The sequence below is a fragment of the Myotis davidii genome, unplaced genomic scaffold (assembly GCF_000327345.1).
Source record: "Myotis davidii unplaced genomic scaffold, ASM32734v1 scaffold1518, whole genome shotgun sequence".
Classification (NCBI taxonomy): domain Eukaryota; kingdom Metazoa; phylum Chordata; class Mammalia; order Chiroptera; family Vespertilionidae; genus Myotis; species Myotis davidii.
Window position 1 is genome coordinate 63,404 of NW_006290523.1, and position 8,884 is coordinate 72,287.

Sequence of the window (8,884 nt, forward strand, 5' to 3'; positions counted from 1 at the left end):
CATAAATTATGTTCTTCAAAGAATTCCTGACTCTCAGCTTAATAACCCCCAAGTCCCAAAGTTTAACTCAACATCTACTTATCTCTCATACCTGACATTTCAATGATGAGGTGGGATGTAAGCTCCGTTCCACCTAGTCTTTCAGGGAGCCAGCTTCCTTCCATTGAGTGGCTCCCTCATCCCCTAGAATCTCTGCCTTTCACCTGCCAAGAAGCAAAAAAGGAAAGTTTAGAGGATTGTGCATGAGAGGTTCAGAGCCAGCGTGTAAAGAGCACACATCACTTCTGCCAAACACCCCCTCTGATTATTATTCTGGGTGTCAGCATGGAGGATGTTCTGGATGAGATGCATATTTAAATCAGTGAACTCTGAGAAACGCAGATTGCCCTCCATAATGTGGGTGAGCCTCACCCAGTCAGTTGAAGGCCTGAGAGAACAGAAGTGACCAGCAGCCCTGAGCAAGAAAAAGTTCTTCAGTCACTTCAGCACTGTGCCTCCTCTGAGTCTGGGTATGATATCCTCTTTACTCCTAGTTGTAGAATTTCCACTCAGCCAGCCCTCCTGTGGTTCTGGATGATGTCCGTTCCATCTTTTAGGTGTAATTTGAATTGGTTGTTCGAGGCAGCAATCTCTGGCGTTAACGTATGCCGCCATCTTGGTTTCTCCAGGCAAATGAAGTTTTGAAGAGAGATACTATGGAGACTGTGCTATGGAGATCACAAAAGCAGTGAACCAAAGTTGAACTCAGTAAGAAGAGGTGAACAAGAGGAAAGTGGACAGAAGCCAGGTGTAGTTTAATGACTGAGACAAACAATTGCTGGACTGGAAGTCTGTTGAAGGTTTGGTCCCATTAGTTTGCATTATATGGAAACCTACTAAATCCTCAATAAATGTTCGAAAGAAAAATTTCAATTCTACCAGCAAAATATGGACTCTGATTCTTGATAATTATATATTTATCTTTTAGTAATTAATATCACCCAGCCTTCCATATAAATACTAGAGGCCGGGTGCACAAAAATTTGTGCACTGGGGGGAAGGAGTCCCTCAGCCCGGCCTGCACCCATTTACAGTCCAGGACCCTATGGGGAATGTCCACCTGTCGACTTAGGCCCACTCTCCAGGGGATCAGGCCTAAGCTTGCAGTCAGACATCCTTCTGGCAGCCAAGGAGCCCTCGAGGGATGTCCGACTAAAAGCTCAGGCCCTCAAGGGATCGGGCCTAACCTGTTAGTTGGACATTCTTAGTGCTGCCATGGAAGTGGGAGAGGCTCCTGCCACCACCTCTGCGCTGGCCAGCCATGAGGCAGCTTCTGGCTGAGTGGCACTCCCCATATGGAAGTGAACTGACCACCAGGGGGCAGCTCCTGCATTGAGCGTCTGCCCCTGGTGGCCAGTGCGCATCATAGCAACCGGTCATTCTGCCGTTCGATTTGCATATTAGCCTTTTATTATTATTATATAGGATGTCCCTATTTCCCCCCTTTTGCCCCCCTCAACATAACCATTATACAACTAACAAAATTTGGAACATATTTTTCTTATAATCTCTTTAATGTTACTTAATCCATTTACTTTGTTTTTGTTAATCTTCACCCAAGGATATTTTTCCATTGAATTTTAGAGAGAGTGAAGGGAAAGGGAGAGACACATTGATTGGTTGCCTCCGGAACATGCTCTGATAGGGACTGGGGATCAAGCTAGCAACTGAGGTACATGCCCTTGACTGGAATCGAACCTGGGACCCTTCAGTCCACAGGCTAATGCTCTATCCACTGAGCAAAACAGGCTGCAGCTTAATTCATTTACTTTTAATCTCTACATGTCTTTATATTTAAAGTGGGTTTTTTTTTATTCACCCTCATAATCTGTCTTTTAATTGGTGCATTTATGCCACTGACTTTCCGAGTGCTTACTGATAGAGTTACTGCCATATCAGGCGGCTTCTGGGACTTCCGGGGCCGGCCTGCAGCTTGGGACTGGATCCGATCACGGGCAGCAGGCAGGCGGCTTCTGGGGTTGCACACGGGGGCCTGGATGGGGGCTTGTGCTGGCTGCTGGCGCTGTCCCACCCTGCCTGCAGTATGCAAAGTAGCAGCTATCTTTGTTGGTGGTTAATTTGCATATCGTGCTGATTAGCCAATGGGAGGCGTAGCGAAGGTATGGTCAATTACTATGTTTGTCTATTATTAGATAGGATTAGGCCTCAGTGACCTCAGAGTGAGAATAAACTTGAAATTTACTGAACTTTTCAGAGGAATATAAGGACATTTTCCAGTCTCAAATCAGGGTGCTTAATGAACAAGTTAAATTATCCTGAGAATTTGTAACCTTAATCTAGTCCTCAGAATGATTTGCAGAAATCTGTGTGGTCCAAAACACCTGAAGCTAAGAATTTAGTTTTAAGTGGCTCACAATAATGCCACCAGGTACATGGCAGACGTAAACAGAATCCTCTCAGAAGGAAAAGACAGAGTTGAACAAAAACAGTTAAAAGAGGCTATATACAAAAGGCACAGTTAAACATAAAGCTTCAGAAAGGCTGAAAGTAAAACATTTAAAAATAGTATATTGGAGATATATTAGGCAAAAGAGAATTGTTATTGCCATGCTGATATTAATGTGAAATATACATAAAGACATACAGCTTTATTGAGATTAAAGAAGGTCACTATACAGTTATAAACATTTAAATTCACCAGACGGACAGATGTTTTAAACTTATATGCCTCTAACAACATAGCCACAAAATTAAACAAAACTACAGAACTGCAGAGAAAGAGATTAATCTACCACCCTATTTACAGATAGTTAATACATATTTTAACAATCGATAGATCAAGTAGACAAAAACCAGTTACAAGACATAGAAAGACAGAATAATAGTCACTTGGAGAATTCTATGCTGTATTTTATTTATCTGATTTATAACCACAGTAAACATAGTCTTCATGTTGTTTCTACAATTGGAAAAATTTTCTAATACCATCTAGGAAAACATACTCAACCAGACATCCAGAGAACATAGTTGGGCATTTGATGGATTGGAAACATTAGGCTTTTGCTAATTTAGGATACTTATCCTTGAATTTTAGACCCTTAGTCCTAGAACAGAGCAAAAACAGATTAAGTGCACATTATTAAAAGTTTTCAGGTCTAGTCAAAAATTCATTTTGAAAGCTTTGACATGAAAATGAACAGAATCCTGACAGCATTTTTCCACATCTGACATGGCTGCTTCTGTTACAAGATATAGAAATTTGATGTTCCATAAAAATAGATCAAATACTCCATTCCATTTCTTTTTAACTGAAGAGGCTGGTTTTCCCACACTCAAAGCTACCCTTTAATACTAGTCCACTACTTTGCTTGTGTGGACTGTGTTATCTTATGAGTTCTTTTTTTTTATTGTTTGAAGTATTAGAAATAGTGTTACATATGTCTCCTTTTTTCCCCATCGATCTTCTCCACCCCTGGCACATGCCCTCGCCCCTCCAGTGTCTGTGTCCATTGGTTATGCTTATATGCATGCATACAAGTCCTTTGGTTGAGTTCTTTATAGCGTATATTCCATTTCTTGTTTTAAAGAAATTTCTTCATTAGTGATTAAACAGAGCATAGAAAAATTTAGAACTGCTTTCTTTTAAACAAACTTCTATTGTGTTTCCTTGTTTTCCTACTCAAGTGCTTGGGCTATGTTTACATTGCCTCTAAGAATTTTAGTAGATGATGTTTTATGATATCTCATTAAATGTTTGACTTTTAATTCTACACTTCCAGTTCCTTTAGACGACCTTTTCACAGGGGTTGCCTAAGACCATCAGAAACCACATATATAATTACATATTGTTTTTGTGATTAATCACTATGCTTTAATTATGTTCAATTTGTAACAATGAAATTGGGGGTCACCACAACATGAGGGACTGTATTAAAGGGTCGCGGCATTAGGAAGGTTGAGAAGCACTGCTTTAGATAATAAATGTGTACAGCTAAATTTTAAAACTGAGACTTTTGTATATTTCTCTGCACATATTAAATATTCAAGAAATGCTTATTGAATGGGTGGGTGCGTGAATGTATGAATAAAAGACTAACTAGCAAGAATATAACTCCTCTTAGCTTATTAAATGCAACTGTTTGACCCAGGACATCTTTAGCTACTGTACTGGCTGTCTTCCCAGAGCCCAAGGTAGTGCTAAGAATGAAGCCAGAAAGTAACCCAATTTTTGACAAAAACACAAGGGGATTTAATAAAAAAAATATATTTCTTGGGCATTAAAATCACATGCAATGGTTAAGAAGAACCAGTAGAACCATTTGCTGAGTTATAAAAGCAGTGTAAAAAATTTCCAAGTACTTCTAAAGGAAGAACTATGGGAAAAATAGAGGTTTGCTTTTAAAGAAATAATCTTTCTTAATTCTTTCATGCTGTGGTTCATCTTAACTGAAGAAATTTCTATTTTAACAATCTCTTCTTACAAAAACGTTTACTTTGCTATAACTTCTAACTTACAACATTGGTCTGTTTTCATCCCAATGATGCCTCTTCTGGTGGTGAGTTCTCCCCTTGAGGGCTATAAAGGAGCAGCAGACTGCGACAGCCCAGGACACCCTACCCTCTGAACAACCAGCCTTTAGCTGAGGACACACACACACACACACACACACACACACACACACCCCAAGTTTTGCCCTGTAAAGATTTTAAAGATGCTGCTTTATTTTAGCATAAAATCTGTAATGTTGCCTGGAAATGTCCAGGTATGCTGATTAATTCCATGAGAAGCTTTACACAAACATGAATATATTTAGTTTATGAATATATGCAAGTAAATACATTTACATAAAGATTTTTTAAATGCACATACATACATTTGATACATCTACTTGGCATAAGGCAGGTCCGGTAAAGCGGAGGAACAAGTAATCGCCTATATTGTGGGTGTGACATGAATAGCTCCCAATGGTTGTTACCATGACAAACTATCTACAGCAAATCCACAAAGCATTTTCCTTACCGTGGGCTTCCTAGGTGCAGAGCCTGAGATGACGATTCTCATGCAAGTGACTTCTTGAGGAAGGGCTCTCAGGAGAGATCTGTCTGTAAAGGGGTGAAGGAAGCAGGGTAAGGAAAGAAGCCCGACAAAGATATGGTTCATCTAGAGCCCATAGGGAGCTTTGGAAAATGCGGCCACAAAATTGTCACACTTTAAAAGGAAGGAATCTTTTGTAATTCCAGAACAATCAGCTATAGGCTGCTCTGCATCTCGTGGGCGGGCCTAGCTTCCCAGGCATTTCTTGGTGAAGGTGCCTGTTTAGGGCTCGGGCCGCGCTCAGAAGCGGGAAACCCTGAGACTTTGACTGACCACATTCATAGAAGCTGGGGTTAGGTGCTTTGTCCCAAAAGAGAGGTCCGTGCAGAGCACCAGCAGCGTCTACTACAACCACCCATTCATTCTGTTCTCCTGTGTGTAGAGGGAGCAGCCCTGGGAAGGGGAAATGTGGATGTGAACAGGAAAGGAGCCATACGAATCATAAAAGTATATCCCTTTTCTGTGTGTCATATAGTAAATTACCTAGCAACCATACAAATTATACCCTTTTATTATTTGTCATACTGTAAAGTTACCTAACAATTATCCAGCTGGGAAATGGGGCCTTGGATACACTAATTTTATACTTTATGTTGTAGTGAAAAGTAATATGCCCAGGTGATGTATTGATAAAACAGATCTTAATCCTTGAGGTACCTTTCCTAATAAGACAGTATCAGCTCAAAGTCTAAATTCTGAATTGGAAAGACAAAGCCTTTTACAAAACTTGAATATAAGGTGTAGTACATATGTTTTTAGGTGTTCATTTTTATATTAATATGTCTATTAGTACTAATTTATTGATTACTTCAACGTAAGGCCTCATTATCTTTCATATATTTTGTCTACTAGTTTTATTCAACATTAGATGACTATTTCAAGATCTCCCAAGACAAATTTATAATTTTCAGCCTTGATATTTAGATATGGTGCATTTATAGTCCAAGTATTATTGTTAAAAAATCATAACAATAAATAAAGAAAATTGAGGTTTTCTGATTTTTTCAATACAAAATTTGCTATTACAAATTTTGTTAATGGACAATAGACTTTTTTTCCAGGATGCTAACAATAATTTTGACTCTGATATTATTAAACTGCCATATAAAATCCATCTGGCTGTTCTCCTTTTTGTATTCATTTGATCTGAGGCAATGGAAGGTTAACTCTGTACATGAATTTGTTTAGGATACTATGGTCTTCAACTCAGTTAAAACTCAATGAATTAGTATATTGTGCCTTTGTTTGCCTTCCACTTATTTACTTTCAATATTCCAGATGCTAATAATCAATTAAAACTGAACCACTCAATTCAATTGTTATGTTTTCTTCCTTTGAATTCTTTTAAAGTATTATTAAATTGTAATTTGTAACACCATGTTTATTATCCATTTTCTCATATTATAATCATTTTTAAAATTATGAAGTCTTTCAAACATAAAGAGCAGTAGAGAATCGTAATAACCATTGCTGATCCAACAACTAGTTTGATAAAATATCACAAATAAAGTTTTAAGCGTTTAACATAGCCTTCATTTTCCTCCAAATTCTAACTTATCTAGCATACTAAATTTACTTTCTAATCAGTTTTCTGTTTTAATTTTCAGGTCTGTTGGTGAAAATATCTTTAATTTTACTTTATTCTCAAATGACATTTTAGTTTAATACATAGTTCAATGTTGATAGTTATTTCTCAGAACCTTAAAAAAGTACCCCATAAGCTCCTGGTTCCATTAATGCTCTTGAGCAATCTACTCTCAAAATAACTGTGGTTCCTTGATTGATAATATGCCTTTTCTCTTTGAAGTCTTCAATTATTTTCTAAGACTTTGTTTTTTTCCCCTCTTTTTAACTTTGCTCAATATACTATTTCGTCTGTCTACTCAATTTTTATATTCTATAATTATGATTTCCTTTTTTTTGATCCTGAATTGTGTCCCTTGGAAATCTCCTAGAGCAGTGGTTCTCAACCTTCTGGCCCTTTAAATACAGTTCCTCATGTTGTGACCCAACCATAAAATTATTTTTGTTGCTACTTCATAACTGTAATGTTGCTGTTATGAATCGTAATGTAAATATCTGATATGTAGGATGGTCTTAGGTAACCCCTGTGAAAGGGTCGTTCGACCGCCAAAGGGGTCGCGACCCACAGGTTGAGAACCGCTGTCCTAGATCATTTTTATAATGTTTTGATTCTTGACTGAATTTTTATTTTCCTAGATTGTATCTCTATTTACATGTATTTATATTTTGTGGTTTATAATTTCACAATTGAAGTTGTTGGGATTTAATTGTTTGCTGTTTTTGCTGTGTTTTCACAATGGTAGCTTTCCACATCTATTTATTAGTTTTGTGCTTATCTTTTCTATCATAATCTGTGGATATGCTGAGAGGCCTCAGGTGAAGATACTTTTCTAAAGAAATTGTTTGCATTTGTTTCTGCAAGGTGCACTTCCAACTCAAGGCCATTTCAGATTACTTTCATACATTGGTTTCAATAACCACACAGATTATATGAAATTTAAACCCCAAGTGTATATAAGGGTAGAGTTATAATTACAAATGTTCATATCAATTTCTTTTTTCTTGGAGTTGGTGAAAGGGAGGGAGGAGGCATTTTTACTAATCAGAGTTGATGCCAAATCAGCAGGATATTTTGTAACCTTCTATTGCTAGTGGGTGTGTTAACTTTCTTTTACCCAACCAAAAATCGTTCAAAAATATCAGTTAAACAGTTATCAATCTGATACACATTAGATTCATATTTTTACTAGCTTCTATGGCTGCTATTACAATTACTACAAACCAAAAGGCTTAAAATAACACAAATTCATCATCATATAGTCACAGAGGTCAGAGATCCAACATGGGTCTCACTGGGCTAACATCAAGGTGTTAGCCAGATTTTATTCATTTTGGAGGCTCAAAGGCCATAACTACATTTTTTTCCCTTTTCTTTAAAATTTCCCTCCTTCTAGGGGCCCTCACATTCCTTGGATGACGGACCTCTTGTATTTTGAAAGGCACATATGGCAGATTGAGTCCTCACATCACATTACATTACACAATGCTTCCTGGCTACACCTTATCTGGCATTGATTCACCTGCTTCCCTCATGTGAGAGCCCTTGTGATTGTTCTAAACCCACCTGCACAATCCAGAATGCAATCCCATATCAAGTTTAGCTGATCTCATTAGAGTCACCTTAATTCCATCCATAACCTCTACTTTTCTTAGCCATGTGACCCAACATATTCACAGGTTTAAGGGATTGGGATTGGGTGGGTATCATTCTGCTAGCATTATATTTATATTCAAAATAACTAAAATTAATTTCCTTACAAAATTGTAACTGGTCGTACCGCAATTTCTCTGTCTGACGAATTAGTGCTCTTTGTTATAAAATTCTTATCATAGTTTGAATCGGTCCTATCCTAGTGACTTTCTTTTCATTCTAGTATATGATATTAAATAAATGAACAAATAATATGACCCCAAATAAATTAAATTTCTTTTTTCCAGTATTGATCATTTTGATACCTATGTTCCTGTACTGGCAGGATTATGTAGATATTAGACAAATCATTGTACACATTTTGAAAAATTACACAATGCATATAGTTTAATTTCCATACTAAAATATTGAGAATTTTATACTTGTAATTAATCCAGCTTCTCCCAAAGTGCTATCAGCTACTGTACCAAGTGGAAAGATGCTTTCATCCAAGGAAACTTTCTGTCCAATTCTGTTCCAGGGAAAGACTGAATAGGGAATTGTGGCTGAAAGAA